Raw genomic sequence first — 23,713 nt, 5'->3', positions numbered from 1 at the left:
CTTAAAAGACGCAGAACCTCCTTTGTTTTCGTACGCGAGGCGTGGGACCCACGTGACCGATCGGCTCCGTTGCAAAAATACGAAAACCATGAACCATGAAGCGGAGGCCACCCGAGCATAGAAATAGCAAGAAAGAAAAAAAAACAAAAAAAAAAACCGCACGTAAAATCTAAAAAAACGCAAACGGGCAACGAAAAAGGGGGGTGCAACACGAGGACTTCCCAGGGGGTCACCCATCCTAGTACTACTCTCGCCCAAGCACGCTTAACTAAGGAGTTCTAATGGGATCCGGTGCATTAGTGCCGGTATGATCGCACCCGAAATACTATCCATGCTTATTGCTTTTATGTCTTAAAAGACGCAGAACCTCCTTTGTTTTCGTACGCGAGGCGTGGGACCCACGTGACCGATCGGCTCCGTTCCAAAAATACGAAAACCATGAAACATGAAACGGATGCCACCCGAGCATAGAAATAGCAAGAAAGAAAAAAAAACCGCACGTAAAATCTAAAAAAAACGCAAACGGGCAACGAAAAAGGGGGGGTGCAACACGAGGACTTCCCAGGGGGTCACCCATCCTAGTACTACTCTCGCCCAAGCACGCTTAACTGCGGAGTTCTGATGGGATCCGGTGCATTAGTGCTCGTATGATCGCACCCGAAATACTATCCATGCTTATTGCTTTTATGTCTTAAAAGACGCAGAACCTCCTTTGTTTTCGTACGCGAGGCGTGGGACCCACGTGACCGATCGGATCCGTTCCAAAAATACGAAAACCATGAACCATGAAGCGGAGGCCACCCGAGCATAGAAATAGCGAAAAAGAAAAAAAAAACAAAAAAAACCGCACGTACAATCTAAAAAAACGCAAACGGGCAACGAAAAAGGGGGGTACAACACAAGGACTTCCCAGGGGGTCACCCATCCTAGTACTACTCTCGCCCAAGCACGCTTAACTAAGGAGTTCTAATGGGATCCGGTGCATTAGTGCCGGTATAATCGCAACCGAAATACTATCCATGTTTATTGCTTTTATGTCTTAAAAGACGCAGAACCTCATTTGTTTTCGTACGCGAGGCGTGGGACCCACGTGACCGATCGGCTCCGTTCCAAAAATACGAAAACCATCAACCATGAAACGGATGCCACCCGAGCATAGAAACAGCAAGAAAGAAAAAAAAAACAAAAAAAAACCGCACGTAAAATCTAAAAAAACGCAAACGGGCAACGAAAAAGGGGGGTGCAACACGAGGACTTCCCAGGGGGTCACCCATCCTAGTACTACTCTCGCCCAAGCACGCTTAGCTGCGGAGTTCTGATGGGATCCGGTGCATTAGTGCTGGTATGATCGCACCCGAAATACTATCCATGCTTATTGCTTTTATGTCTTAAAATACGCAGAACCTCCTTTGTTTTCGTACGCGAGGCGTGGGACCCACGTGACCGATCGGCTCCGTTGCAAAAATACGAAAACCATCAATCATGAAACGGATGCCACCCGAGCATAGAAACAGCAAGAAAGAAAAAAAAAACAAAAAAAAAACCGCACGTAAAATCTAAAAAAACGCAAACGGGCAACGAAAAAGGGGGGTGCAACACGAGGACTTCCCAGGGGGTCACCCATCCTAGTACTACTCTCGCCCAAGCACGCTTAACTGCGGAGTTCTGATGGGATCCGGTGAATTAGTGCTCGTATGATCGCACCCGAAGTACTATCCATGCTTATTGCTTTTATGTCTTAAAAGACGCAGAACCTCCTTTGTTTTCGTACGCGAGGCGTGGGACCCACGTGACCGATCGGCTCCGTTCCAAAAATACGAAAACCATGAACCATGAAGCGGAGGCCACCCGAGCATAGAAATAGCGAAAAAGAAAAAAAAACAAAAAAAACCGCACGTAAAATCTAAAAAAACGCAAACGGGCAACGAAAAAGGGGGGTGCAACACGAGGACTTCCCAGGGGGTCACCCATCCTAGTACTACTCTCGCCCAAGCACGCTTAACTAAGGAGTTCTAATGGGATCCGGTGCATTAGTGCTGGTATGATCGCACCCGAAATACTATCCATGTTTATTGCTTTTATGTCTTAAAAGACGCAGAACCTCCTTTGATTTCGTACGCGAGGCGTGGGACCCACGTGACCGATCGGCTCCGTTCCAAAAATACGAAAACCATCAACCATGAAACGAATGCCACCCGAGCATAGAAACAGCAAAGAAAGAAAAAAAAAACAAAAAAAAACCGCACGTAAAATCTAAAAAAACGCAAACGGGCAACGAAAAAGGGGGGTGCAAAACGAGGACTTCCCAGGGGGTCACCCATCCTAGTACTACTCTCGCCCAAGCACGCTTAACTGCGGAGTTCTGATGGGATCCGGTGCATTAGTGCCGGTATGATCGCACCAGAAATATTATCCATGCTTATTGCTTTTATGTCTTAAAAGACGCAGAACCTCCTTTGTTTTCGTACGCGAGGCGTGGGACCCACGTGACCGATCGGCTCCGTTGCAAAAATACGAAAACCATGAACCATGAAGCGGAGGCCACCCGAGCATAGAAATAGCAAGAAAGAAAAAAAAACAAAAAAAAAACCGCACGTAAAATCTAAAAAAACGCAAACGGGCAACGAAAAAGGGAGGTGCAACACGAGGACTTCCCAGGGGGTCACCCATCCTAGTACTACTCTCGCCCAAGCACACTTAACTAAGGAGTTCTAATGGGATCCGGTGCATTAGTGCCGGTATGATCGCACCCGAAATACTATCCATGCTTATTGCTTTTATGTCTTAAAAGACGCAGAACCTCCTTTGTTTTCGTACGCGAGGCGTGGGACCCACGTGACCGATCGGCTCCGTTCAAAAAATACGAAAACCATGAACCATGAAACGGATGCCACCCGAGCATAGAAATAGCAAGAAAGAAAAAAAAAAAAAAACCGCACGTAAAATCTAAAAAAAACGCAAACGGGCAACGAAAAAGGGGGGGTGCAACACGAGGACTTCCCAGGGGGTCACCCATCCTAGTACTACTCTCGCCCAAGCACGCTTACCTGCGGAGTTCTGATGGGATCCGGTGCATTAGTGCTCGTATGATCGCACCCGAAATACTATCCATGCTTATTGCTTTTATGTCTTAAAAGACGCAGAACCTCCTTTGTTTTCGTACGCGAGGCGTGGGACCCACGTGACCGATCGGATCCGTTCCAAAAATACGAAAACCATGAACCATGAAGCGGAGGCCACCCGAGCATAGAAATAGCGAAAAAGAAAAAAAAACAAAAAAAAACCGCACGTACAATCTAAAAAAACGCAAACGGGCAACGAAAAAGGGGGGTGCAACACGAGGACTTCCCAGGGGGTCACCCATCCTAGTACTACTCTCGCCCAAGCACGCTTAACTAAGGAGTTCTAATGGGATCCGGTGCATTAGTGCTGGTATAATCGCACCCGAAATACTATCCATGTTTATTGCTTTTATGTCTTAAAAGACGCAGAACCTCATTTGTTTTCGTACGCGAGGCGTGGGACCCACGTGACCGATCGGCTCCGTTCCAAAAATACGAAAACCATCAACCATGAAACGGATGCCACCCGAGCATAGAAACAGCAAGAAAGAAAAAAAAACAAAAAAAAACCGCACGTAAAATCTAAAAAAACGCAAACGGGCAACGAAAAAGGGGGGTGCAACACGAGGACTTCCCTGGGGGTCACCCATCCTAGTACTACTCTCGCCCAAGCACGGTTAGCTGCGGAGTTCTGATGGGATCCGGTGCATTAGTGCTGGTATGATCGCACCCGAAATACTATCCATGCTTATTGCTTTTATGTCTTAAAATACGCAGAACCTCCTTTGTTTTCGTACGCGAGGCGTAACACCCACGTGACCGATCGGCTCCGTTGCAAAAATACGAAAACCATCAATCATGAAACGGATGCCACCCGAGCATAGAAACAGCAAGAAAGAAAAAAAAAACAAAAAAAAAAACCGCACGTAAAATCTAAAAAAACGCAAACGGGCAACGAAAAAGGGGGGTGCAACACGAGGACTTCCCAGGAGGTCACCCATCCTAGTACTACTCTCGCCCAAGCACGCTTAACTGCGGAGTTCTGATGGGATCCGGTGCATTAGTGCTGGTATGATCGCACCCGAAATACTATCCATGATTATTGTTTTTATGTCTTAAAAAACGCAGAACCTCCTTTGTTTTCGTACGCGAGGCGTGGGACCCACGTGACAGATCGGCTCCGTTCCAAAAATACGAAAACCATGAACCATGAAGCGGAGGCCACCCGAGCATAGAAATAGCAAGAAAGAAAAAAAAAAAAAACCGCACGAAAAATCTAAAAAAAACGCAAACGGGCAACGAAAAACGGGGGGTGCAACACGAGGACTTCCCAGGGGGTCACCCATCCTAGTACTACTCTCGCCCAAGCACGCTTAACTGCGGAGTTCTGATGGGATCCGGTGCATTAGTGCTCGTATGATCGCACCCGAAATACTATCCATGCTTATTGCTTTTATGTCTTAAAAGACGCAGAACCTCCTTTGTTTTCGTACGCGAGGCGTGGGACCCACGTGACCGATCGGCTCCGTTCCAAAAATACGAAAACCATGAACCATGAAGCGGAGGCCACCCGAGCATAGAAATAGCGAAAAAGAAAAAAAACAAAAAAAACCGCACGTAAAATCTAAAAAAACGCAAACGGGCAACGAAAAAGGGGGGTGCAACACGAGGACTTCCCAGGGGGTCACCCATCCTAGTACTACTCTCGCCCAAGCACGCTTTACTAAGGAGTTCTAATGGGATCCGGTGCATTAGTGCTGGTATAATCGCACCCGAAATACTATCCATGTTTATTGCTTTTATGTCTTAAAAGACGCAGAACCTCCTTTGTTTTCGTACGCGAGGCGTGGGACCCACGTGACCGATCGGCTCCGTTCCAAAAATACAAAAACCATCAACCATGAAACGGATGCCACCCGAGCATAGAAACAGCAAGAAAGAAAAAAAAAACAAAAAAAAACCGCACGTAAAATCTAAAAAAACGCAAACGGGCAACGAAAAAGGGGGGTGCAACACGAGGACTTCCCAGGGGGTCACCCATCCTAGTACTACTCTCGCCCAAGCACGCTTAACTGCGGAGTTCTGATGGGATCCGGTGCATTAGTGCTGGTATGATCGCACCCGAAATACTATCCATGCTTATTGCTTTTATGTCTTAAAATACGCAGAACCTCCTTTGTTTTCGTACGCGAGGCGTGGGACCCACGTGACCGATCGGCTCCGTTGCAAAAATACGAAAACCATCAATCATGAAACGGATGCCACCCGAGCATAGAAACAGCAAGAAAGAAAAAAAAAACAAAAAAAAAACCGCACGTAAAATCTAAAAAAACGCAAACGGGCAACAAAAAAGGGGGGTGCAACACGAGGACTTCCCAGGGGGTCACCCATCCTAGTACTACTCTCGCCCAAGCACGTTTAACTGCGGAGTTCTGATGGGATCCGGTGCATTAGTGCTGGTATGATCGCACCCGAAATACTATCCATGATTATTGCTTTTATGTCTTAAAAGACGCAGAACCTCCTTTGTTTTCGTAAGCGAGGCGTGGGACCCACGTGACCGATCGGCTCCGTTCCAAAAATACGAAAACCATGAACCATGAAGCGGAGGCCACCCGAGCATAGAAATAGCAAGAAAGAAAAAAAAACAAAAAAAAACAGCACGTAAAATCTAAAAAAAACGCAAACGGGCAACGAAAAAGGGGGGTGCAACACGAGGACTTCCCAGGGTGTCACCCATCCTAGTACTACTCTCGCCCAAGCACGCTTAACTGCGGAGTTCTGATGGGATCCGGTGCATTAGTGCTGGTATGATCGCACCCGAAATATTATCCATGCTTATTGCTTTTATGTCTTAAAAGACGCAGAACCTCCTTTGTTTTCGTACGCGAGGCGTGGGACCCACGTGACCGATCGGCTCCGTTCCAAAAATACGAAAACCATGAACCATGAAGCGGAGGCCACCCGAGCATAGAAATAGCAAAAAAGAAAAAAAAAACAAAAAAAAACCGCACGTAAAATCTAAAAAAACGCAAACGGGCAATGAAAAAGGGGGGTGCAACACGAGGACTTCCCAGGGGTCACCCATCCTAGTACTACTCTCGCCCAAGCACGCTTAACTAAGGAGTTCTGATGGGATCCGGTGCATTAGTGCTGGTATGATCGCACCCGAAATACTATCCATGCTTATTGCTTTTATGTCTTAAAAGACGCAGAACCTCCTTTGTTTTCGTACGCGAGGCGTGGGACCCACGTGACCGATCGGCTCCGTTCCAAAAATACGAAAACCATGAACCATGAAGCGGAGGCCACCCGAGCATACAAACAGCAAGAAAGAAAAAAAACAAAAAAAAAACCGCACGTAAAATCTAAAAAAACGCAAACGGGCAAACGAAAAAGGGGGGTGCAACACGAGGACTTCCCAGGGGGTCACCCATCCTAGTACTACTCTCGCCCAAGCACGCTTAACTAAGGAGTTCTAATGGGATCCGGTGCATTAGTGCTGGTATAATCGCACCCGAAATACTATCCATGTTTATTGCTTTTATGTCTTAAAAGACGCAGAACCTCCTTTGTTTTCGTACGCGAGGCGTGGGACCCACGTGACCGATCGGCTCCGTTCCAAAAATACGAAAACCATCAACCATGAAACGGATGCCACCCGAGCATAGAAACAGCAAGAAAGAAAAAAAAACAAAAAAAAACCGCACGTAAAATCTAAAAAAACGCAAACGGGCAACGAAAAAGGGGGGTGCAACACGAGGACCTCCCAGGGGGTCACCCATCCTAGTACTACTCTCGCCCAAGCACGCTTAACTGCGGAGTTCTGATGGGATCCGGTGCATTAGTGCTGGTATGATCGCACCCGAAATACTATCCATGCTTATTGCTTTTATGTCTTAAAATACGCAGAACCTCCTTTGTTTTCGTACGCGAGGCGTGGGACCCACGTGACCGATCGGCTCCGTTGCAAAAATACGAAAACCATCAATCATGAAACGGATGCCACCCGAGCATAGAAACAGCAAGAAAGAAAAAAAAAACAAAAAAAAAACCGCACGTAAAATCTAAAAAAACGCAAACGGGCAACAAAAAAGGGGGGTGCAACACGAGGACTTCCCAGGGGGTCACCCATCCTAGTACTACTCTCGCCCAAGCACGTTTAACTGCGGAGTTCTGATGGGATCCGGTGCATTAGTGCTGGTATGATCGCACCCGAAATACTATCCATGATTATTGCTTTTATGTCTTAAAAGACGCAGAACCTCCTTTGTTTTCGTAAGCGAGGCGTGGGACCCACGTGACCGATCGGCTCCGTTCCAAAAATACGAAAACCATGAACCATGAAGCGGAGGCCACCCGAGCATAGAAATAGCAAAAAACAAAAAAAAACAAAAAAAAAACCGCACGTAAAATCTAAAAAAACGCAAACGGGCAATGAAAAAGGGGGGTGCAACACGAGGACTTCCCAGGGGTCACCCATCCTAGTACTACTCTCGCCCAAGCACGCTTAACTAAGGAGTTCTGATGGGATCCGGTGCATTAGTGCTGGTATGATCGCACCCGAAATACTATCTATGCTTATTGCTTTTATGTCTTAAAAGACGCAGAACCTCCTTTGTTTTCGTACGCGAGGCGTGGGACCCACGTGACCGATCGGCTCCGTTCCAAAAATACGAAAACCATGAACCATGAAGCGGAGGCCACCCGAGCATACAAACAGCAAGAAAGAAAAAAAACAAAAAAAAAACCGCACGTAAAATCTAAAAAAACGCAAACGGGCAACGAAAAAGGGGGGTGCAACACGAGGACTTCCCAGGGGGTCACCCATCCTAGTACTACTCTCGCCCAAGCACGCTTAACTGCGGAGTTCTGATGGGATCCGGTGCATTAGTGCTGGTATGATCGCACCCGAAATACTATCCATGCTTATTGCTTTTATGTCTTAAAAGACGCAGAACCTCCTTTGTTTTCGTACGCGAGGCGTGGGACCCACGTGACCGATCGTCTCCGTTCCAAAAATACGAAAACCATGAACCATGAAACGGATGCCACCCGAGCATAGAAATAGCAAGAAAGAAAAAAAAACAAAAAAAAACCGCACGTAAAATCTAAAAAAACGCAAACAGGCAACGAAAAAGGGGGGTGCAACACGAGGACTTCCCAGGGGTCACCCATCCTAGTACTACTCTCGCCCAAGCACGCTTAACTGCGGAGTTATGATGGGATCCGGTGCGTTAGTGCTGGTATGATCGCACCCGAAATACTATCCATGCTTATTGCTTTTATGTCTTAAAAGACGCAGAACCTCCTTTGTTTTCGTACGCGAGGCGTGGGACCCACGTGACCGATCGGCTCCGTTCCAAAAATACGAAAACCATCAACCATGAAACGGATGCCACCCGAGCATAGAAACAGCAAGAAAGAAAAAAAAACAAAAAAAAAACGCACGTAAAATCTAAAAAAACGCAAACGGGCAACGAAAAAGGGGGGTGCAACATGAGGACTTCCCAGGGTGTCACCCATCCTAGTACTACTCTCGCCCAAGCACGCTTAACTGCGGAGTTCTGATGGGATCCGGTGCATTAGTGCTGGTATGATCGCACCCGAAATACTATCCAGGCTTATTGCTTTTATGTCTTAAAATACGCAGAACCTCCTTTGTTTTCGTACGCGAGGCGTGGGACCCACGTGACCGATCGGCGCCGTTGCAAAAATACGAAAACCATCAATCATGAAACGGATGCCACCCGAGCATAGAAACAGCAAGAAAGAAAAAAAAAACAAAAAAAAAACCGCACGTAAAATCTAAAAAAACGCAAACGGGCAACGAAAAAGGGGGGTGCAACACAAGGACTTCCCAGGGTGTCACCCATCCTAGTACTACTCTCGCCCAAGCACGCTTAACTGCGGAGTTCTAATGGGATCCGGTGCATTAGTGCTGGTATGATCGCACCCGAAATATTATCCATGCTTATTGCTTTTATGTCTTAAAAGACGCAGAACCTCCTTTGTTTTCGTACGCGAGGCGTGGGACCCACGTGACCGATCGGCTCCGTTCCAAAAATACGAAAACCATGAACCATGAAGCGGAGGCCACCCGAGCATAGAAATAGCAAAAAAGAAAAAAAAAACAAAAAAAAACCGCACGTAAAATCTAAAAAAACGCAAACGGGCAATGAAAAAGGGGGGTGCAACACGAGGACTTCCCAGGGGTCACCCATCCTAGTACTACTCTCGCCCAAGCACGCTTAACTAAGGAGTTCTGATGGGATCCGGTGCATTAGTGCTGGTATGATCGCACCCGAAATACTATCTATGCTTATTGCTTTTATGTCTTAAAAGACGCAGAACCTCCTTTGTTTTCGTACGCGAGGCGTGGGACCCACGTGACCGATCGGCTCCGTTCCAAAAATACGAAAACCATGAACCATGAAGCGGAGGCCACCCGAGCATACAAACAGCAAGAAAGAAAAAAAACAAAAAAAAAACCGCACGTAAAATCTAAAAAAACGCAAACGGGCAAACGAAAAAGGGGGGTGCAACACGAGGACTTCCCAGGGGGTCACCCATCCTAGTACTACTCTCGCCCAAGCACGCTTAACTGCGGAGTTCTGATGGGATCCGGTGCATTAGTGCTGGTATGATCGCACCCGAAATACTATCCATGCTTATTGCTTTTATGTCTTAAAAGACGCAGAACCTCCTTTGTTTTCGTACGCGAGGCGTGGGACCCACGTGACCGATCGTATCCGTTCCAAAAATACGAAAACCATGAACCATGAAACGGATGCCACCCGAGCATAGAAATAGCAAGAAAGAAAAAAAAAACAAAAAAAAACCGCACGTAAAATCTAAAAAAAACGTAAACAGGCAACGAAAAAGGGGGTGCAACACGAGGACTTCCCAGGGGTCACCCATCCTAGTACTACTCTCGCCCAAGCACGCTTAACTGCGGAGTTATGATGGGATCTGGTGCGTTAGTGCTGGTATGATCGCACCCGAAATACTATCCATGCTTATTGCTTTTATGTCTTAAAACACGCAGAACCTCCTTTGTTTTCGTACGCGAGGCGTGGGACCCACGTGACCGATCGGCTCCGTTCCAAAAATACGAAAACCATCAACCATGAAACGGATGCCACCCGAGCATAGAAACAGCAAGAAAGAAAAAAAAACAAAAAAAAAACCGCACGTAAAATCTAAAAAAACGCAAACGGACAACGAAAAAGGGGGGTGCAACACGAGGACTTCCCAGGGGGTCACCCATCCTAGTACTACTCTCGCCCAAGCACGCTTAACTGCGGAGTTCTGATGGGATCCGGTGCATTAGTGCTGGTATGATCGCACCCGAAATACTATCCATGCTTATTGCTTTTATGTCTTAAAAGACGCAGAACCTCCTTTGTTTTCGTACGCGAGGCGTGGGACCCACGTGACCGATCGTATCCGTTCCAAAAATACGAAAACCATGAACCATGAAACGGATGCCACCCGAGCATAGAAATAGCAAGAAAGAAAAAAAAAACAAAAAAAAACCGCACGTAAAATCTAAAAAAAACGTAAACAGGCAACGAAAAAGGGGGTGCAACACGAGGACTTCCCAGGGGTCACCCATCCTAGTACTACTCTCGCCCAAGCACGCTTAACTGCGGAGTTATGATGCGATCTGGTGCGTTAGTGCTGGTATGATCGCACCCGAAATACTATCCATGCTTATTGCTTTTATGTCTTAAAAGACGCAGAACCTCCTTTGTTTTCGTACGCGAGGCATGGGACCCACGTGACCGATCGGCTCCGTTCCAAAAATACGAAAACCATCAACCATGAAACGGATGCCACCCGAGCATAGAAACAGCAAGAAAGAAAAAAAAACAAAAAAAAAACCGCACGTAAAATCTAAAAAAACGCAAACGGGCAACGAAAAAGGGGGGTGCAACACGAGGACTTCCCAGCGGGTCACCCATCCTAGTACTACTCTCGCCCAAGCACGCTTAACTGCGGAGTTCTGATGGGATCCGGTGCATTAGTGCTGGTATGATCGCACCCGAAATACTATCCAGGCTTATTGCTTTTATGTCTTAAAATACGCAGAACCTCCTTTGTTTTCGTACGCGAGGCGTGGGACCCACGTGACCGATCGGCGCCGTTGCAAAAATACGAAAACCATCAATCATGAAACGGATGCCACCCGAGCATAGAAACAGCAAGAAAGAAAAAAAAAACAAAAAAAAAACCGCACGTAAAATCTAAAAAAACGCAAACGGGCAACGAAAAAGGGGGGTGCAACACGAGGACTTCCCAGGGGGTCACCCATCCTAGTACTACTCTCGCCCAAGCACGCTTAACTGCGGAGTTCTGATGGGATCCGGTGCATTAGTGCTGGTATGATCGCACCCGAAATACTATCCATGCTTATTGCTTTTATTTCTTAAAAGACGCAGAACCTCCTTTGTTTTCGTATACGAGGCGTGGGACCCACGTGACCGATCGGCTCCGTTCCAAAAATACGAAAACCATGAACCATGAAGCGGAGGCCACCCGAGCATAGAAATAGAAAGAAAGAAAAAAAAACAAAAAAAAACAGCACGTAAAATCTAAAAAAAACGCAAACGGGCAACGAAAAAGGGGGGTGCAACACGAGGACTTCCCAGGGTGTCACCCATCCTAGTACTACTCTCGCCCAAGCACGCTTAACTGCGGAGTTCTGATGGGATCCGGTGCATTAGTGCTGGTATGATCGCACCCGAAATATTATCCATGCTTATTGCTTTTATGTCTTAAAAGACGCAGAACCTCCTTTGTTTTCGTACGCGAGGCGTGGGACCCACGTGACCGATCGGCTCCGTTCCAAAAATACGAAAACCATGAACCATGAAGCGGAGGCCACCCGAGCATAGAAATAGCAAAAAACAAAAAAAAAACAAAAAAAAAACCGCACGTAAAATCTAAAAAAACGCAAACGGGCAATGAAAAAGGGGGGTGCAACACGAGGACTTCCCAGGGGTCACCCATCCTAGTACTACTCTCGCCCAAGCACGCTTAACTAAGGAGTTCTGATGGGATCCGGTGCATTAGTGCTGGTATGATCGCACCCGAAATACTATCCATGCTTATTGCTTTTATGTCTTAAAAGACGCAGAACCTCCTTTGTTTTCGTACGCGAGGCGTGGGACCCACGTGACCGATCGGCTCCGTTCCAAAAATACGAAAACCATGAACCATGAAGCGGAGGCCACCCGAGCATACAAACAGCAAGAAAGAAAAAAAACAAAAAAAAAACCGCACGTAAAATCTAAAAAAACGCAAACGGGCAACGAAAAAGGGGGGTGCAACACGAGGACTTCCCAGGGGGTCACCCATCCTAGTACTACTCTCGCCCAAGCACGCTTAACTGCGGAGTTCTGATGGGATCCGGTGCATTAGTGCTGGTATGATCGCACCCGAAATACTATCCATGCTTATTGCTTTTATGTCTTAAAAGACGCATAACCTCCTTTGTTTTCGTACGCGAGGCGTGGGACCCACGTGACCGATCGTCTCCGTTCCAAAAATACGAAAACCATGAACCATGAAACGGATGCCACCCGAGCATAGAAATAGCAAGAAAGAAAAAAAAAAACAAAAAAAAACCGCACGTAAAATCTAAAAAAACGCAAACAGGCAACGAAAAAGGGGGGTGCAACACGAGGACTTCCCAGGGGTCACCCATCCTAGTACTACTCTCGCCCAAGCACGCTTAACTGCGGAGTTATGATGGGATCTGGTGCATTAGTGCTGGTATGATCGCACCCGAAATACTATCCATGCTTATTGCTTTTATGTCTTAAAAGACGCAGAACCTCCTTTGTTTTCGTACGCGAGGCGTGGGACCCACGTGACCGATCGGCGCCGTTCCAAAAATACGAAAACCATCAACCATGAAACGGAGGCCACCCGAGCATAGAAATAGCAAGAAAGAAAAAAAAACAAAAAAAAAACCGCACGTAAAATCTAAAAAAACGCAAACGGGCAACGAAAAAGGGGGGTGCAACACGAGGACTTCCCAGGGGGTCACCCATCCTAGTACTACTCTCGCCCAAGCACGCTTAACTGCGGAGTTCTGATGGGATCCGGTGCATTAGTGCTGGTATGATCGCACCCGAAATACTATCCATGCTTATTGCTTTTATGTCTTAAAAGACGCAGAACCTCCTTTGTTTTCGTATACGAGGCGTGGGACCCACGTGACCGATCGGCTCCGTTCCAAAAATACGAAAACCATGAACCATGAAGCGGAGGCCACCCGAGCATAGAAATAGCAAGAAAGAAAAAAAAACAAAAAAAAACAGCACGTAAAATCTAAAAAAAACGCAAACGGGCAACGAAAAAGGGGGGTGCAACACGAGGACTTCCCAGGGTGTCACCCATCCTAGTACTACTCTCGCCCAAGCACGCTTAACTGCGGAGTTCTGATGGGATCCTGTGCATTAGTGCTGGTATGATCGCACCCGAAATATTATCCATGCTTATTGCTTTTATGTCTTAAAAGACGCAGAACCTCCTTTGTTTTCGTACGCGAGGCGTGGGACCCACGTGACCGATCGGCTCCGTTCCAAAAATACGAAAACCATGAACCATGAAGCGGAGGCCACCCGAGCATAGAAATAGAAAGAAAGAAAAAAAAACAAAAAAAAACAGCACGTATAATCTAAAAAAAACGCAAACGGGCAACGAAAAAGGGGGGTGCAACACGAGGACTTCCCAGGGTGTCACCCATCCTAGTACTACTCTCGCCCAAGCACGCTTAACTGCGGAGTTCTGATGGGATCCGGTGCATTAGTGCTGGTATGATCGCACCCGAAATATTATCCATGCTTATTGCTTTTATGTCTTAAAAGACGCAGAACCTCCTTTGTTTTCGTACGCGAGGCGTGGGACCCACGTGACCGATCGGCTCCGTTCCAAAAATACGAAAACCATGAACCATGAAGCGGAGGCCACCCGAGCATAGAAATAGCAAAAAACAAAAAAAAAACAAAAAAAAAACCGCACGTAAAATCTAAAAAAACGCAAACGGGCAATGAAAAAGGGGGGTGCAACACGAGGACTTCCCAGGGGTCACCCATCCTAGTACTACTCTCGCCCAAGCACGCTTAACTAAGGAGTTCTGATGGGATCCGGTGCATTAGTGCTGGTATGATCGCACCCGAAATACTATCCATGCTTATTGCTTTTATGTCTTAAAAGACGCAGAACCTCCTTTGTTTTCGTACGCGAGGCGTGGGACCCACGTGACCGATCGGCTCCGTTCCAAAAATACGAAAACCATGAACCATGAAGCGGAGGCCACCCGAGCATACAAACAGCAAGAAAGAAAAAAAACAAAAAAAAAACCGCACGTAAAATCTAAAAAAACGCAAACGGGCAACGAAAAAGGGGGGTGCAACACGAGGACTTCCCAGGGGGTCACCCATCCTAGTACTACTCTCGCCCAAGCACGCTTAACTGCGGAGTTCTGATGGGATCCGGTGCATTAGTGCTGGTATGATCGCACCCGAAATACTATCCATGCTTATTGCTTTTATGTCTTAAAAGACGCATAACCTCCTTTGTTTTCGTACGCGAGGCGTGGGACCCACGTGACCGATCGTCTCCGTTCCAAAAATACGAAAACCATGAACCATGAAACGGATGCCACCCGAGCATAGAAATAGCAAGAAAGAAAAAAAAAACAAAAAAAAACCGCACGTAAAATCTAAAAAAACGCAAATAGGCAACGAAAAAGGGGGGTGCAACACGAGGACTTCCCAGGGGTCACCCATCCTAGTACTACTCTCGCCCAAGCACGCTTAACTGCGGAGTTCTGATGGGATCCGGTGCATTAGTGCCGGTATGATCGCACCCGAAATATTATCCATGCTTATTGCTTTTATGTCTTAAAAGACGCAGAACCTCCTTTGTTTTCGTACGCGAGGCGTGGGACCCACGTGACCGATCGGCTCCGTTGCAAAAATACGAAAACCATGAACCATGAAGCGGAGGCCACCCGAGCATAGAAATAGCAAGAAAGAAAAAAAAACAAAAAAAAAACGCACGTAAAATCTAAAAAAACGCAAACGGGCAACGAAAAAGGGGGTGCAACACGAGGACTTCCCAGGGGGGTCACCCATCCTAGTACTACTCTCGCCCAAGCACGCTTAACTGCGGAGTTCTAATGGGATCCGGTGCATTAGTGCTGGTATGATCGCACCCGAAATACTATCCATGCTTATTGCTTTTATGTCTTAAAAAACGCAGAACCTCCTTTGTTTTCGTACGCGAGGCGTGGGACCCACGTGACCGATCGGCTCCGTTCCAAAAATACGAAAACCATGAACCATGAAACGGATGCCACCCGAGCATAGAAATAGCAAGAAAAAAAAAAAAAAACCGCACGTAAAATCTAAAAAAAACGCAAACGGGCAACGAAAAAGGGGGGTGCAACACGAGGACTTCCCAGGGGGTCACCCATCCTAGTACTACTCTCGCCCAAGCACGCTTAGCTGCGGAGTTCTGATGGGATCCGGTGCATTAGTGCTCGTATGATCGCACCCGAAATACTATCCATGCTTATTGCTTTTATGTCTTAAAATACGCAGAACCTCCTTTGTTTTCGTACGCGAGGCGTGGGACCCACGTGACCGATCGGCTCCGTTGCAAAAATACGAAAACCATCAATCATGAAACGGATGCCACCCGAGCATAGAAACAGCAAGAAAGAAAAAAAAAACAAAAAAAAAACCGCACGTAAAATCTAAAAAAACGCAAACGGGCAACGAAAAAGGGGGGTGCAACACGAGGACTTCCCAGGGGGTCACCCATCCTAGTACTACTCTCGCCCAAGCACGTTTAACTGCGGAGTTCTGATGGGATCCGGTGCATTAGTGCTGGTATGATCGCACCCGAGATACTATCCATGATTATTGCTTTTATGTCTTAAAAGACGCAGAACCTCCTTTGTTTTCGTACGCGAGGCGTGGGACCCACGTGACCGATCGGCTCCGTTCCAAAAATACGAAAACCATGAACCATGAAGCGGAGGCCACCCGAGCATAGAAATAGCAAGAAAGAAAAAAAAACAAAAAAAAACAGCACGTAAAATCTAAAAAAAACGCAAACGGGCAACGAAAAAGGGGGGTGCAACACGAGGACTTCCCAGGTGTCACCCATCCTAGTACTACTCTCGCCCAAGCACGCTTAACTGCGGAGTTCTGATGGGATCCGGTGCATTAGTGCTGGTATGATCGCACCCGAAATATTATCCATGCTTATTGCTTTTATGTCTTAAAAGACGCAGAACCTCCTTTGTTTTCGTACGCGAGGCGTGGGACCCACGTGACCGATTGGCTCCGTTCCAAAAATACGAAAACCATGAACCATGAAGCGGAGGCCACCCGAGCATAGAAATAGCAAAAAAGAAAAAAAAAACAAAAAAAAAACCGCACGTAAAATCTAAAAAAACGCAAACGGGCAATGAAAAAGGGGGGTGCAACACGAGGACTTCCGAAGGGTCACCCATCCTAGTACTACTCTCGCCCAAGCACGCTTAACTAAGGAGTTTTGATGGGATCCGGTGCATTAGTGCTGGTATGATCGCACCCGAAATACTATCCATGCTTATTGCTTTTATGTCTTAAAAGACGCAGAACCTCCTTTGTTTTCGTACGCGAGGCGTGGGACCCACGTGACCGATCTGCTCCGTTCCAAAAATACGAAAACCATGAACCATGAAGCGGAGGCCACCCGAGCATACAAACAGCAAGAAAGAAAAAAAACAAAAAAAAAACCGCACGTAAAATCTAAAAAAACGCAAACGGGAAAACGAAAAAGGGGGTGCAACACGAGGACTTCCCAGGGGGTCACCCATCCTAGTACTACTCTCGCCCAAGCACGCTTAACTGCGGAGTTCTGATGGGATCCGGTGCATTAGTGCTGGTATGATCGCACCCGAAATACTATCCATGCTTATTGCTTTTATGTCTTAAAAGACGCAGAACCTCCTTTGTTTTCGTACGCGAGGCGTGGGACCCACGTGACCGATCGTCTCCGTTCCAAAAATACGAAAACCATGAACCATGAAACGGATGCCACCCGAGCATAGAAATAGCAAGAAAGAAAAAAAAAACAAAAAAAAACCGCACGTAAAATCTAAAAAAACGCAAACAGGCAACGAAAAAGGGGGGTGCAACACGAGGACTTCCCAGGGGTCACCCATCCTAGTACTACTCTCGCCCAAGCACGCTTAACTGCGGAGTTATGATGGGATCTGGTGCATTAGTGCTGGTATGATCGCACCCGAAATACTATCCATGCTTATTGCTTTTATGTCTTAAAAGACGCAGAACCTCCTTTGTTTTCGTACGCGAGGCGTGGGACCCACGTGACCGATCGGCGCCGTTCCAAAAATACGAAAACCATCAACCATGAAACGGAGGCCACCCGAGCATAGAAATAGCAAGAAAGAAAAAAAAACAAAAAAAAAACCGCACGTAAAATCTAAAAAAACGCAAACGGGCAAACGAAAAAGGGGGGTGCAACACGAGGACTTCCCAGGGGGTCACCCATCCTAGTACTACTCTCGCCCAAGCACGCTTAACTGCGGAGTTCTGATGGGATCCGGTGCATTAGTGCCGGTATGATCGCACCCGAAATATTATCCATGCTTATTGCTTTTATGTCTTAAAAGACGCAGAACCTCCTTTGTTTTCGTACGCGAGGCGTGGGACCCACGTGACCGATCGGCTCCGTTGCAAAAATACGAAAACCATGAACCATGAAGCGGAGGCCACCCGAGCATAGAAATAGCAAGAAAGAAAAAAAAACAAAAAAAAAACGCACGTAAAATCTAAAAAAACGCAAACGGGCAACGAAAAAGGGGGGTGCAACACGAGGACTTCCCAGGGGGGTCACCCATCCTAGTACTACTCTCGCCCAAGCACGCTTAACTGCGGAGTTCTAATGGGATCCGGTGCATTAGTGCTGGTATGATCGCACCCGAAATACTATCCATGCTTATTGCTTTTATGTCTTAAAAAACGCAGAACCTCCTTTGTTTTCGTACGCGAGGCGTGGGACCCACGTGACCGATCGGCTCCGTTCCAAAAATACGAAAACCATGAACCATGAAACGGATGCCACCCGAGCATAGAAATAGCAAGAAAAAAAAAAAAAAAAAACCGCACGTAAAATCTAAAAAAAACGCAAACGGGCAACGAAAAAGGGGGGTGCAACACGAGGACTTCCCAGGGGGTCACCCATCCTAGTACTACTCTCGCCCAAGCACGCTTAGCTGCGGAGTTCTGATGGGATCCGGTGCATTAGTGCTCGTATGATCGCACCCGAAATACTATCCATGCTTATTGCTTTTATGTCTTAAAATACGCAGAACCTCCTTTGTTTTCGTACGCGAGGCGTGGGACCCACGTGACCGATCGGCTCCGTTGCAAAAATACGAAAACCATCAATCATGAAACGGATGCCACCCGAGCATAGAAACAGCAAGAAAGAAAAAAAAAACAAAAAAAAAACCGCACGTAAAATCTAAAAAAACGCAAACGGGCAACGAAAAAGGGGGGTGCAACACGAGGACTTCCCAGGGGGTCACCCATCCTAGTACTACTCTCGCCCAAGCACGTTTAACTGCGGAGTTCTGATGGGATCCGGTGCATTAGTGCTGGTATGATCGCACCCGAGATACTATCCATGATTATTGCTTTTATGTCTTAAAAGACGCAGAACCTCCTTTGTTTTCGTACGCGAGGCGTGGGACCCACGTGACCGATCGGCTCCGTTCCAAAAATACGAAAACCATGAACCATGAAGCGGAGGCCACCCGAGCATAGAAATAGCAAGAAAGAAAAAAAAACAAAAAAAAACAGCACGTAAAATCTAAAAAAAACGCAAACGGGCAACGAAAAAGGGGGGTGCAACACGAGGACTTCCCAGGTGTCACCCATCCTAGTACTACTCTCGCCCAAGCACGCTTAACTGCGGAGTTCTGATGGGATCCGGTGCATTAGTGCTGGTATGATCGCACCCGAAATATTATCCATGCTTATTGCTTTTATGTCTTAAAAGACGCAGAACCTCCTTTGTTTTCGTACGCGAGGCGTGGGACCCACGTGACCGATCGGCTCCGTTCCAAAAATACGAAAACCATGAACCATGAAGCGGAGGCCACCCGAGCATAGAAATAGCAAAAAAGAAAAAAAAAAACAAAAAAAAAACCGCACGTAAAATCTAAAAAAACGCAAACGGGCAATGAAAAAGGGGGGTGCAACACGAGGACTTCCCAAGGGTCACCCATCCTAGTACTACTCTCGCCCAAGCACGCTTAACTAAGGAGTTTTGATGGGATCCGGTGCATTAGTGCTGGTATGATCGCACCCGAAATACTATCCATGCTTATTGCTTTTATGTCTTAAAAGACGCAGAACCTCCTTTGTTTTCGTACGCGAGGCGTGGGACCCACGTGACCGATCGGCTCCGTTCCAAAAATACGAAAACCATGAACCATGAAGCGGAGGCCACCCGAGCATACAAACAGCAAGAAAGAAAAAAAACAAAAAAAAAACCGCACGTAAAATCTAAAAAAACGCAAACGGGAAAACGAAAAAGGGGGTGCAACACGAGGACTTCCCAGGGGGTCACCCATCCTAGTACTACTCTCGCCCAAGCACGCTTAACTGCGGAGTTCTGATGGGATCCGGTGCATTAGTGCTGGTATGATCGCACCCGAAATACTATCCATGCTTATTGCTTTTATGTCTTAAAAGACGCAGAACCTCCTTTGTTTTCGTACGCGAGGCGTGGGACCCACGTGACCGATCGTCTCCGTTCCAAAAATACGAAAACCATGAACCATGAAACGGATGCCACCCGAGCATAGAAATAGCAAGAAAGAAAAAAAAAACAAAAAAAAACCGCACGTAAAATCTAAAAAAACGCAAACAGGCAACGAAAAAGGGGGGTGCAACACGAGGACTTCCCAGGGGTCACCCATCCTAGTACTACTCTCGCCCAAGCACGCTTAACTGCGGAGTTATGATGGGATCTGGTGCATTAGTGCTGGTATGATCGCACCCGAAATACTATCCATGCTTATTGCTTTTATATCTTAAAAGACGCAGAACCTCCTTTGTTTTCGTACGCGAGGCGTGGGACCCACGTGACCGATCGGCTCCATTGCAAAAATACGAAAACCATGAACCATGAAGCGGAGGCCACCCGAGCATAGAAATAGCAAGAAAGAAAAAAAACAAAAAAAAACAGCACGTAAAATCTAAAAAAAACGCAAACGGGCAACGAAAAAGGGGGGTGGAACACGAGGACTTCCCAGGGGGTCACCCATCCTAGTACTACTCTCGCCCAAGCACGCTTAACTGCGGAGTTCTGATGGGATCCGGTGCATTAGTGCTGGTATGATCGCACCCGAAATATTATCCATGCTTATTGCTTTTATGTCTTAAAAGACGCAGAACCTCCTTTGTTTTCGTACGCGAGGCGTGGGACCCACGTGACCGATCGGCTCCGTTCCAAAAATACGAAAACCATGAACCATGAAGCGGAGGCCACCCGAGCATAGAAATAGCAAAAAACAAAAAAAAACCGCACGTAAAATCTAAAAAAACGCAAACGGGCAACGAAAAAGGGGGGTGCAACCCGAGGACTTCCCAGGGGTCACCCATCCTAGTACCACTCTCGCCCAAGCACGCTTAACTAAGGAGTTCTGATGGGATCCGGTGCATTAGTGCTGGTATGATCGCACCCGAAATACTATCCATGCTTATTGCTTTTATGTCTTAAAAGACGCAGAACCTCCTTTGTTTTCGTACGCGAGGCGTGGGACCCACGTGACCGATCGGCTCCGTTCCAAAAATACGAAAACCATGAACCATGAAGCGGAGGCCACCCGAGCATACAAACAGCAAGAAAGAAAAAAAACAAAAAAAAACCGCACGTAAAATCTAAAAAAACGCAAACGGGCAAACGAAAAAGCGGGGTGCAACACGAGGACTTCCCAGGGGGTCACCCATCCTAGTACTACTCTCGCCCAAGCACGCTTAACTGCGGAGTTCTGATGGGATCCGGTGCATTAGTGCTGGTATGATCGCACCCGAAATACTATCCATGCTTATTGCTTTTATGTCTTAAAAGACGCAGAACCTCCTTTGTTTTCGTACGCGAGGCGTGGGACCCACGTGACCGATCGGCGCCGTTCCAAAAATACGAAAACCATCAACCATGAAACGGAGGCCACCCGAGCATAGAAATAGCAAGAAAGAAAAAAAAAACAAAAAAAAAACCGCACGTAAAATCTAAAAAAACGCAAACAGGCAACGAAAAAGGGGGGTGCAACACGAGGACTTCCCAGGGGTCACCCATCCTAGTACTACTCTCGCCCAAGCACGCTTAACTGCGGAGTTATGATGGGATCTGGTGCATTAGTGCTGGTATGATCGCACCCGAAATACTATCCATGCTTATTGCTTTTATGTCTTAAAAGACGCAGAACCTCCTTTGTTTTCGTACGCGAGGCGTGGGACACACGTGACCGATCGGCGCCGTTCCAAAAATACGAAAACTATCAACCATGAAACGGAGGCCACCCGAGCATAGAAATAGCAAGAAACAAAAAAAAAACAAAAAAAAAACGCACGTAAAATCTAAAAAAACGCAAACGGACAAACGAAAAAGGTGGGTGCAACACGAGGACTTCCCAGGGGGTCACCCATCCTAGTACTTCTCTCGCCCAAGCACGCTTAACTGCGGAGTTCTGATGGGATCCGGTGCATTAGTGCCGGTATGATCGCACCCGAAATATTATCCATGCTTATTGCTTTTATGTCTTAAAAGACGCAGAACCTCCTTTGTTTTCGTACGCGAGGCGTGGGACCCACGTGACCGATCGGCTCCGTTGCAAAAATACGAAAACCATGAACCATGAAGCGGAGGCCACCCGAGCATAGAAATAGCAAGAAAGAAAAAAAAACAAAAAAAAAACCGCACGTAAAATCTAAAAAAACGCAAACGGGCAACGAAAAAGGGGGGTGCAACACGAGGACTTCCCAGGGGGTCACCCATCCTAGTACTACTCTCGCCCAAGCACGCTTAACTGCGGAGTTCTAATGGGATCCGGTGCATTAGTGCTGGTATGATCGCACCCGAAATACTATCCATGCTTATTGCTTTTATGTCTTAAAAGACGCAGAACCTCCTTTGTTTTCGTACGCGAGGCGTGGGACCCACGTAACCGATCGGCGCCGTTCCAAAAATACGAAAACCATCAACCATGAAACGGAGGCCACCCGAGCATAGAAATAGCAAGAAAAAAAAAAAACAAAAAAAAAACCGCACGTAAAATCTAAAAAAACGCAAACGGGCAAACGAAAAAGGGGGGTGCAACACGAGGACTTCCCAGGGGGTCACCCATCCTAGTACTACTCTCGACCAAGCACGCTTAACTGCGGAGTTATGATGGGATCCGGTGCATTAGTGCCGGTATGATCGCACCCGAAATATTATCCATGCTTATTGCTTTTATGTCTTAAAAGACGCAGAACCTCCTTTGTTTTCGTACGCGAGGCGTGGGACCCACGTGACCGATCGGCTCCGTTGCAAAAATACGAAAACCATGAACCATGAAGCGGAGGCCACCCGAGCATAGATATAGCAAGAAAGAAAAAAAAACAAAAAAAAACCGCACGTAAAATCTAAAAAAACGCAAACGGGCAACGAAAAAGGGGGGTGCAACACGAGGACTTCCCAGGGGGTCACCCATCCTAGTACTACTCTCGCCCAAGCACGCTTAACTGCGGAGTTCTGATGGGATCCGGTGCATTAGTGCTGGTATGATCACACCCGAAATATTATCCATGCTTATTGCTTTTATGTCTTAAAAGACGCAGAACCTCCTTTGTTTTCGTACGCGAGGCGTGGGACCCACGTGACCGATCGGCGTCGTTCCAAAAATACGAAAACCATCAACCATGAAACGGAGGCCACCCGAGCATAGAAATAGCAAGAAAGAAAAAAAAACAAAAAAAAAACCGCACGTAAAATCTAAAAAAACGCAAACAGGCAACGAAAAAGGGGGGTGCAACACGAGGACTTCCCAGGGGTCACCCATCCTAGTACTACTCTCGCCCAAGCACGCTTAACTGCGGAGTTATGATGGGATCTGGTGCATTAGTGCTGGTATGATCGCACCCGAAATACTATCCATGCTTATTGCTTTTATGTCTTAAAAGACGCAGAACCTCCTTTGTTTTCGTACGCGAGGCGTGGGACCCACGTGACCGATCGGCGCCGTTCCAAAAATACGAAAACCATCAACCATGAAACGGAGGCCACCCGAGCATAGAAATAGCAAGCAAGAAAAAAAAAACAAAAAAAAACCGCACGTAAAATCTAAAAAAACGCAAACGCGCAAACGAAAAAGGGGGGTGCAACACGAGGACTTCCCAGGGAGTCACCCATCCTAGTACTACTCTCGCCCAAGCACGCTTAACTGCGGAGTTCTGATGGGATCCGGTGCATTAGTGCCGGTATGATCGCACCCGAAATATTATCCATGCTTATTGCTTTTATGTCTTAAAAGACGCAGAACCTCCTTTGTTTTCGTACGCGAG

At 46.9% G+C, this 23,713-nt stretch overlaps 68 non-coding genes across 68 annotated transcripts; all 68 read right to left on the bottom strand.

Annotated features, from left to right (window-relative positions):
- Positions 1–200: 200 nt before the first annotated feature.
- Positions 201–319, bottom strand: LOC145145243 (5S ribosomal RNA). Its single transcript, XR_013726227.1, has one exon. It is a non-coding gene; the product is annotated as a 5S ribosomal RNA (ribosomal RNA).
- A 221-nt stretch (positions 320–540) lies between these two features.
- On the bottom strand, positions 541–659 carry LOC145143694 (5S ribosomal RNA). Its single transcript, XR_013724725.1, has one exon. It is a non-coding gene; the product is annotated as a 5S ribosomal RNA (ribosomal RNA).
- Positions 660–888: 229 nt separating this feature from the next.
- On the bottom strand, positions 889–1,007 carry LOC145150152 (5S ribosomal RNA). Its single transcript, XR_013730979.1, has one exon. It is a non-coding gene; the product is annotated as a 5S ribosomal RNA (ribosomal RNA).
- Positions 1,008–1,237: 230 nt separating this feature from the next.
- On the bottom strand, positions 1,238–1,356 carry LOC145153567 (5S ribosomal RNA). Its single transcript, XR_013734068.1, has one exon. It is a non-coding gene; the product is annotated as a 5S ribosomal RNA (ribosomal RNA).
- Positions 1,357–1,587: 231 nt separating this feature from the next.
- Positions 1,588–1,706, bottom strand: LOC145146299 (5S ribosomal RNA). The gene has a single exon (XR_013727250.1). It is a non-coding gene; the product is annotated as a 5S ribosomal RNA (ribosomal RNA).
- A 228-nt stretch (positions 1,707–1,934) lies between these two features.
- On the bottom strand, positions 1,935–2,053 carry LOC145144936 (5S ribosomal RNA). The gene has a single exon (XR_013725934.1). It is a non-coding gene; the product is annotated as a 5S ribosomal RNA (ribosomal RNA).
- A 231-nt stretch (positions 2,054–2,284) lies between these two features.
- LOC145144319 (5S ribosomal RNA) lies at positions 2,285–2,403 on the bottom strand. The gene has a single exon (XR_013725331.1). It is a non-coding gene; the product is annotated as a 5S ribosomal RNA (ribosomal RNA).
- Positions 2,404–2,633: 230 nt separating this feature from the next.
- LOC145148030 (5S ribosomal RNA) lies at positions 2,634–2,752 on the bottom strand. Its single transcript, XR_013728932.1, has one exon. It is a non-coding gene; the product is annotated as a 5S ribosomal RNA (ribosomal RNA).
- A 227-nt stretch (positions 2,753–2,979) lies between these two features.
- On the bottom strand, positions 2,980–3,098 carry LOC145146971 (5S ribosomal RNA). The gene has a single exon (XR_013727890.1). It is a non-coding gene; the product is annotated as a 5S ribosomal RNA (ribosomal RNA).
- Positions 3,099–3,327: 229 nt separating this feature from the next.
- Positions 3,328–3,446, bottom strand: LOC145146438 (5S ribosomal RNA). Its single transcript, XR_013727383.1, has one exon. It is a non-coding gene; the product is annotated as a 5S ribosomal RNA (ribosomal RNA).
- A 229-nt stretch (positions 3,447–3,675) lies between these two features.
- LOC145145430 (5S ribosomal RNA) lies at positions 3,676–3,794 on the bottom strand. Its single transcript, XR_013726403.1, has one exon. It is a non-coding gene; the product is annotated as a 5S ribosomal RNA (ribosomal RNA).
- A 232-nt stretch (positions 3,795–4,026) lies between these two features.
- Positions 4,027–4,145, bottom strand: LOC145147194 (5S ribosomal RNA). The gene has a single exon (XR_013728105.1). It is a non-coding gene; the product is annotated as a 5S ribosomal RNA (ribosomal RNA).
- A 226-nt stretch (positions 4,146–4,371) lies between these two features.
- On the bottom strand, positions 4,372–4,490 carry LOC145143693 (5S ribosomal RNA). Its single transcript, XR_013724724.1, has one exon. It is a non-coding gene; the product is annotated as a 5S ribosomal RNA (ribosomal RNA).
- Positions 4,491–4,717: 227 nt separating this feature from the next.
- Positions 4,718–4,836, bottom strand: LOC145148200 (5S ribosomal RNA). Its single transcript, XR_013729096.1, has one exon. It is a non-coding gene; the product is annotated as a 5S ribosomal RNA (ribosomal RNA).
- Positions 4,837–5,066: 230 nt separating this feature from the next.
- On the bottom strand, positions 5,067–5,185 carry LOC145152347 (5S ribosomal RNA). The gene has a single exon (XR_013732869.1). It is a non-coding gene; the product is annotated as a 5S ribosomal RNA (ribosomal RNA).
- Positions 5,186–5,416: 231 nt separating this feature from the next.
- Positions 5,417–5,535, bottom strand: LOC145154174 (5S ribosomal RNA). The gene has a single exon (XR_013734660.1). It is a non-coding gene; the product is annotated as a 5S ribosomal RNA (ribosomal RNA).
- A 230-nt stretch (positions 5,536–5,765) lies between these two features.
- On the bottom strand, positions 5,766–5,884 carry LOC145145485 (5S ribosomal RNA). The gene has a single exon (XR_013726456.1). It is a non-coding gene; the product is annotated as a 5S ribosomal RNA (ribosomal RNA).
- Positions 5,885–6,114: 230 nt separating this feature from the next.
- Positions 6,115–6,232, bottom strand: LOC145148089 (5S ribosomal RNA). Its single transcript, XR_013728989.1, has one exon. It is a non-coding gene; the product is annotated as a 5S ribosomal RNA (ribosomal RNA).
- Positions 6,233–6,462: 230 nt separating this feature from the next.
- LOC145146437 (5S ribosomal RNA) lies at positions 6,463–6,581 on the bottom strand. Its single transcript, XR_013727382.1, has one exon. It is a non-coding gene; the product is annotated as a 5S ribosomal RNA (ribosomal RNA).
- A 229-nt stretch (positions 6,582–6,810) lies between these two features.
- On the bottom strand, positions 6,811–6,929 carry LOC145153955 (5S ribosomal RNA). Its single transcript, XR_013734445.1, has one exon. It is a non-coding gene; the product is annotated as a 5S ribosomal RNA (ribosomal RNA).
- Positions 6,930–7,160: 231 nt separating this feature from the next.
- On the bottom strand, positions 7,161–7,279 carry LOC145154173 (5S ribosomal RNA). Its single transcript, XR_013734659.1, has one exon. It is a non-coding gene; the product is annotated as a 5S ribosomal RNA (ribosomal RNA).
- A 230-nt stretch (positions 7,280–7,509) lies between these two features.
- Positions 7,510–7,627, bottom strand: LOC145148088 (5S ribosomal RNA). The gene has a single exon (XR_013728988.1). It is a non-coding gene; the product is annotated as a 5S ribosomal RNA (ribosomal RNA).
- A 229-nt stretch (positions 7,628–7,856) lies between these two features.
- LOC145152346 (5S ribosomal RNA) lies at positions 7,857–7,975 on the bottom strand. Its single transcript, XR_013732868.1, has one exon. It is a non-coding gene; the product is annotated as a 5S ribosomal RNA (ribosomal RNA).
- A 229-nt stretch (positions 7,976–8,204) lies between these two features.
- On the bottom strand, positions 8,205–8,322 carry LOC145149167 (5S ribosomal RNA). The gene has a single exon (XR_013730023.1). It is a non-coding gene; the product is annotated as a 5S ribosomal RNA (ribosomal RNA).
- A 229-nt stretch (positions 8,323–8,551) lies between these two features.
- On the bottom strand, positions 8,552–8,670 carry LOC145148841 (5S ribosomal RNA). Its single transcript, XR_013729707.1, has one exon. It is a non-coding gene; the product is annotated as a 5S ribosomal RNA (ribosomal RNA).
- Positions 8,671–8,901: 231 nt separating this feature from the next.
- Positions 8,902–9,020, bottom strand: LOC145147613 (5S ribosomal RNA). The gene has a single exon (XR_013728511.1). It is a non-coding gene; the product is annotated as a 5S ribosomal RNA (ribosomal RNA).
- Positions 9,021–9,250: 230 nt separating this feature from the next.
- Positions 9,251–9,368, bottom strand: LOC145148086 (5S ribosomal RNA). Its single transcript, XR_013728986.1, has one exon. It is a non-coding gene; the product is annotated as a 5S ribosomal RNA (ribosomal RNA).
- A 230-nt stretch (positions 9,369–9,598) lies between these two features.
- On the bottom strand, positions 9,599–9,717 carry LOC145152345 (5S ribosomal RNA). Its single transcript, XR_013732867.1, has one exon. It is a non-coding gene; the product is annotated as a 5S ribosomal RNA (ribosomal RNA).
- A 230-nt stretch (positions 9,718–9,947) lies between these two features.
- Positions 9,948–10,065, bottom strand: LOC145150144 (5S ribosomal RNA). The gene has a single exon (XR_013730970.1). It is a non-coding gene; the product is annotated as a 5S ribosomal RNA (ribosomal RNA).
- A 230-nt stretch (positions 10,066–10,295) lies between these two features.
- LOC145152344 (5S ribosomal RNA) lies at positions 10,296–10,414 on the bottom strand. The gene has a single exon (XR_013732866.1). It is a non-coding gene; the product is annotated as a 5S ribosomal RNA (ribosomal RNA).
- A 230-nt stretch (positions 10,415–10,644) lies between these two features.
- On the bottom strand, positions 10,645–10,762 carry LOC145150793 (5S ribosomal RNA). The gene has a single exon (XR_013731605.1). It is a non-coding gene; the product is annotated as a 5S ribosomal RNA (ribosomal RNA).
- A 230-nt stretch (positions 10,763–10,992) lies between these two features.
- LOC145155012 (5S ribosomal RNA) lies at positions 10,993–11,111 on the bottom strand. The gene has a single exon (XR_013735475.1). It is a non-coding gene; the product is annotated as a 5S ribosomal RNA (ribosomal RNA).
- Positions 11,112–11,342: 231 nt separating this feature from the next.
- Positions 11,343–11,461, bottom strand: LOC145152343 (5S ribosomal RNA). Its single transcript, XR_013732865.1, has one exon. It is a non-coding gene; the product is annotated as a 5S ribosomal RNA (ribosomal RNA).
- Positions 11,462–11,691: 230 nt separating this feature from the next.
- LOC145145484 (5S ribosomal RNA) lies at positions 11,692–11,810 on the bottom strand. The gene has a single exon (XR_013726455.1). It is a non-coding gene; the product is annotated as a 5S ribosomal RNA (ribosomal RNA).
- Positions 11,811–12,041: 231 nt separating this feature from the next.
- On the bottom strand, positions 12,042–12,159 carry LOC145148085 (5S ribosomal RNA). The gene has a single exon (XR_013728985.1). It is a non-coding gene; the product is annotated as a 5S ribosomal RNA (ribosomal RNA).
- Positions 12,160–12,388: 229 nt separating this feature from the next.
- Positions 12,389–12,507, bottom strand: LOC145152342 (5S ribosomal RNA). The gene has a single exon (XR_013732864.1). It is a non-coding gene; the product is annotated as a 5S ribosomal RNA (ribosomal RNA).
- A 231-nt stretch (positions 12,508–12,738) lies between these two features.
- LOC145150061 (5S ribosomal RNA) lies at positions 12,739–12,856 on the bottom strand. The gene has a single exon (XR_013730891.1). It is a non-coding gene; the product is annotated as a 5S ribosomal RNA (ribosomal RNA).
- A 230-nt stretch (positions 12,857–13,086) lies between these two features.
- On the bottom strand, positions 13,087–13,205 carry LOC145152341 (5S ribosomal RNA). The gene has a single exon (XR_013732863.1). It is a non-coding gene; the product is annotated as a 5S ribosomal RNA (ribosomal RNA).
- Positions 13,206–13,435: 230 nt separating this feature from the next.
- On the bottom strand, positions 13,436–13,554 carry LOC145148525 (5S ribosomal RNA). Its single transcript, XR_013729406.1, has one exon. It is a non-coding gene; the product is annotated as a 5S ribosomal RNA (ribosomal RNA).
- A 230-nt stretch (positions 13,555–13,784) lies between these two features.
- LOC145145483 (5S ribosomal RNA) lies at positions 13,785–13,903 on the bottom strand. Its single transcript, XR_013726454.1, has one exon. It is a non-coding gene; the product is annotated as a 5S ribosomal RNA (ribosomal RNA).
- Positions 13,904–14,134: 231 nt separating this feature from the next.
- LOC145148084 (5S ribosomal RNA) lies at positions 14,135–14,252 on the bottom strand. Its single transcript, XR_013728984.1, has one exon. It is a non-coding gene; the product is annotated as a 5S ribosomal RNA (ribosomal RNA).
- A 229-nt stretch (positions 14,253–14,481) lies between these two features.
- On the bottom strand, positions 14,482–14,600 carry LOC145152339 (5S ribosomal RNA). The gene has a single exon (XR_013732861.1). It is a non-coding gene; the product is annotated as a 5S ribosomal RNA (ribosomal RNA).
- Positions 14,601–14,830: 230 nt separating this feature from the next.
- On the bottom strand, positions 14,831–14,948 carry LOC145144012 (5S ribosomal RNA). Its single transcript, XR_013725034.1, has one exon. It is a non-coding gene; the product is annotated as a 5S ribosomal RNA (ribosomal RNA).
- A 228-nt stretch (positions 14,949–15,176) lies between these two features.
- LOC145145240 (5S ribosomal RNA) lies at positions 15,177–15,296 on the bottom strand. The gene has a single exon (XR_013726224.1). It is a non-coding gene; the product is annotated as a 5S ribosomal RNA (ribosomal RNA).
- Positions 15,297–15,518: 222 nt separating this feature from the next.
- Positions 15,519–15,637, bottom strand: LOC145144896 (5S ribosomal RNA). Its single transcript, XR_013725897.1, has one exon. It is a non-coding gene; the product is annotated as a 5S ribosomal RNA (ribosomal RNA).
- Positions 15,638–15,868: 231 nt separating this feature from the next.
- LOC145154171 (5S ribosomal RNA) lies at positions 15,869–15,987 on the bottom strand. Its single transcript, XR_013734656.1, has one exon. It is a non-coding gene; the product is annotated as a 5S ribosomal RNA (ribosomal RNA).
- Positions 15,988–16,217: 230 nt separating this feature from the next.
- LOC145147107 (5S ribosomal RNA) lies at positions 16,218–16,335 on the bottom strand. Its single transcript, XR_013728021.1, has one exon. It is a non-coding gene; the product is annotated as a 5S ribosomal RNA (ribosomal RNA).
- Positions 16,336–16,566: 231 nt separating this feature from the next.
- LOC145150635 (5S ribosomal RNA) lies at positions 16,567–16,684 on the bottom strand. Its single transcript, XR_013731446.1, has one exon. It is a non-coding gene; the product is annotated as a 5S ribosomal RNA (ribosomal RNA).
- A 229-nt stretch (positions 16,685–16,913) lies between these two features.
- LOC145152338 (5S ribosomal RNA) lies at positions 16,914–17,032 on the bottom strand. Its single transcript, XR_013732860.1, has one exon. It is a non-coding gene; the product is annotated as a 5S ribosomal RNA (ribosomal RNA).
- A 230-nt stretch (positions 17,033–17,262) lies between these two features.
- Positions 17,263–17,380, bottom strand: LOC145150060 (5S ribosomal RNA). Its single transcript, XR_013730890.1, has one exon. It is a non-coding gene; the product is annotated as a 5S ribosomal RNA (ribosomal RNA).
- A 231-nt stretch (positions 17,381–17,611) lies between these two features.
- LOC145152535 (5S ribosomal RNA) lies at positions 17,612–17,730 on the bottom strand. Its single transcript, XR_013733069.1, has one exon. It is a non-coding gene; the product is annotated as a 5S ribosomal RNA (ribosomal RNA).
- Positions 17,731–17,959: 229 nt separating this feature from the next.
- Positions 17,960–18,079, bottom strand: LOC145145239 (5S ribosomal RNA). The gene has a single exon (XR_013726223.1). It is a non-coding gene; the product is annotated as a 5S ribosomal RNA (ribosomal RNA).
- Positions 18,080–18,304: 225 nt separating this feature from the next.
- Positions 18,305–18,423, bottom strand: LOC145144895 (5S ribosomal RNA). Its single transcript, XR_013725896.1, has one exon. It is a non-coding gene; the product is annotated as a 5S ribosomal RNA (ribosomal RNA).
- A 231-nt stretch (positions 18,424–18,654) lies between these two features.
- Positions 18,655–18,773, bottom strand: LOC145154170 (5S ribosomal RNA). The gene has a single exon (XR_013734655.1). It is a non-coding gene; the product is annotated as a 5S ribosomal RNA (ribosomal RNA).
- A 230-nt stretch (positions 18,774–19,003) lies between these two features.
- Positions 19,004–19,121, bottom strand: LOC145147105 (5S ribosomal RNA). Its single transcript, XR_013728019.1, has one exon. It is a non-coding gene; the product is annotated as a 5S ribosomal RNA (ribosomal RNA).
- Positions 19,122–19,353: 232 nt separating this feature from the next.
- Positions 19,354–19,471, bottom strand: LOC145150204 (5S ribosomal RNA). The gene has a single exon (XR_013731027.1). It is a non-coding gene; the product is annotated as a 5S ribosomal RNA (ribosomal RNA).
- A 229-nt stretch (positions 19,472–19,700) lies between these two features.
- On the bottom strand, positions 19,701–19,819 carry LOC145152336 (5S ribosomal RNA). Its single transcript, XR_013732859.1, has one exon. It is a non-coding gene; the product is annotated as a 5S ribosomal RNA (ribosomal RNA).
- A 230-nt stretch (positions 19,820–20,049) lies between these two features.
- Positions 20,050–20,167, bottom strand: LOC145150059 (5S ribosomal RNA). Its single transcript, XR_013730889.1, has one exon. It is a non-coding gene; the product is annotated as a 5S ribosomal RNA (ribosomal RNA).
- Positions 20,168–20,396: 229 nt separating this feature from the next.
- Positions 20,397–20,515, bottom strand: LOC145144963 (5S ribosomal RNA). Its single transcript, XR_013725960.1, has one exon. It is a non-coding gene; the product is annotated as a 5S ribosomal RNA (ribosomal RNA).
- Positions 20,516–20,734: 219 nt separating this feature from the next.
- On the bottom strand, positions 20,735–20,852 carry LOC145150190 (5S ribosomal RNA). Its single transcript, XR_013731014.1, has one exon. It is a non-coding gene; the product is annotated as a 5S ribosomal RNA (ribosomal RNA).
- Positions 20,853–21,081: 229 nt separating this feature from the next.
- Positions 21,082–21,200, bottom strand: LOC145152335 (5S ribosomal RNA). Its single transcript, XR_013732858.1, has one exon. It is a non-coding gene; the product is annotated as a 5S ribosomal RNA (ribosomal RNA).
- A 231-nt stretch (positions 21,201–21,431) lies between these two features.
- LOC145150058 (5S ribosomal RNA) lies at positions 21,432–21,549 on the bottom strand. The gene has a single exon (XR_013730888.1). It is a non-coding gene; the product is annotated as a 5S ribosomal RNA (ribosomal RNA).
- A 231-nt stretch (positions 21,550–21,780) lies between these two features.
- LOC145155253 (5S ribosomal RNA) lies at positions 21,781–21,899 on the bottom strand. Its single transcript, XR_013735702.1, has one exon. It is a non-coding gene; the product is annotated as a 5S ribosomal RNA (ribosomal RNA).
- A 230-nt stretch (positions 21,900–22,129) lies between these two features.
- Positions 22,130–22,248, bottom strand: LOC145153676 (5S ribosomal RNA). Its single transcript, XR_013734171.1, has one exon. It is a non-coding gene; the product is annotated as a 5S ribosomal RNA (ribosomal RNA).
- Positions 22,249–22,478: 230 nt separating this feature from the next.
- LOC145148733 (5S ribosomal RNA) lies at positions 22,479–22,597 on the bottom strand. The gene has a single exon (XR_013729604.1). It is a non-coding gene; the product is annotated as a 5S ribosomal RNA (ribosomal RNA).
- A 229-nt stretch (positions 22,598–22,826) lies between these two features.
- Positions 22,827–22,945, bottom strand: LOC145154012 (5S ribosomal RNA). The gene has a single exon (XR_013734498.1). It is a non-coding gene; the product is annotated as a 5S ribosomal RNA (ribosomal RNA).
- A 230-nt stretch (positions 22,946–23,175) lies between these two features.
- On the bottom strand, positions 23,176–23,293 carry LOC145150057 (5S ribosomal RNA). Its single transcript, XR_013730887.1, has one exon. It is a non-coding gene; the product is annotated as a 5S ribosomal RNA (ribosomal RNA).
- A 231-nt stretch (positions 23,294–23,524) lies between these two features.
- On the bottom strand, positions 23,525–23,643 carry LOC145155965 (5S ribosomal RNA). The gene has a single exon (XR_013736392.1). It is a non-coding gene; the product is annotated as a 5S ribosomal RNA (ribosomal RNA).
- Positions 23,644–23,713: the final 70 nt, after the last annotated feature.

The sequence above is a fragment of the Lactuca virosa genome, chromosome 1 (genome assembly GCF_052849685.1).
Source record: "Lactuca virosa cultivar CGN04683 chromosome 1, Lactuca_virosa_CGN04683_v6, whole genome shotgun sequence".
NCBI classification, from domain to species: Eukaryota; Viridiplantae; Streptophyta; class Magnoliopsida; order Asterales; family Asteraceae; genus Lactuca; species Lactuca virosa.
Note: the sequence above shows the minus strand (reverse complement) of the source record. Positions and strands in the feature narration are given on the sequence as shown.